General features: G+C 44.5%; 1 protein-coding gene across 1 annotated transcript in view; it reads right to left on the bottom strand.

Moving 5' to 3' along the window:
• Nucleotides 1-654, bottom strand: part of SARM1 (sterile alpha and TIR motif containing 1) — a 24,747-nt gene that overhangs the window by 11,294 nt on the left and 12,799 nt on the right.

Here is a 654-nt window from a genome sequence, read left to right as displayed (position 1 = left end):
TGGTATGATTATTACAACATTGCCATGAAAGAGGAAATGTGAGCACCATCATTCCCATTTTACAGACAAGAAAGTTATTGATCAGTAAAGGAACTGTCTTATTCAAGGACACCCAGAGAGCCCTAGCTGGTTTGACTCAGTGGATAGAGCCTCAGCCTTTGGACTGAAGGGTCCAGGTTTAATTCCAGTCTGGGGGGCTGGATCCCCAGTACAATCAATGATTGTCTCTCATCAGTGATGTTTCTATCTTTCTCTCCCTCTCCCTTCCTCTCTGAAATCAATAAAAAAAATTTTTTTAAACTTAATACAGGACCTGGCATATAGTAATTGACAATAAAGATTAGCTAAATAGTAAATTAAATAGTAAATAAATAGGGTTGCTAAAGCCCTCATGACCTCCCTAAAGTACCTCCAGAATCCACACTGTGCAAGTTGTCTAATAGAATAAGCCACCTGTCTTCCCACCCATATCTCACATATGGACTCCCCATGCTCTGTCTCACCTGCTCCCTCTGTCCTGCTGCTGCTACCCCGACCCCCATCCACCCAGTATATCCTTCAAGACCTGGTCAGACATCCTCTAAATGCCTAGACCTGGGTGGACAGGGCGTTCCTCCTGCTGTGGCCACCCCCCTTTTATATGCTGCCTTCCTC

Source organism: Myotis davidii, unplaced genomic scaffold, assembly GCF_000327345.1.
Source record: "Myotis davidii unplaced genomic scaffold, ASM32734v1 scaffold363, whole genome shotgun sequence".
Classification (NCBI taxonomy): domain Eukaryota; kingdom Metazoa; phylum Chordata; class Mammalia; order Chiroptera; family Vespertilionidae; genus Myotis; species Myotis davidii.
This window is presented reverse-complemented; position numbering and strand designations above follow the sequence as displayed.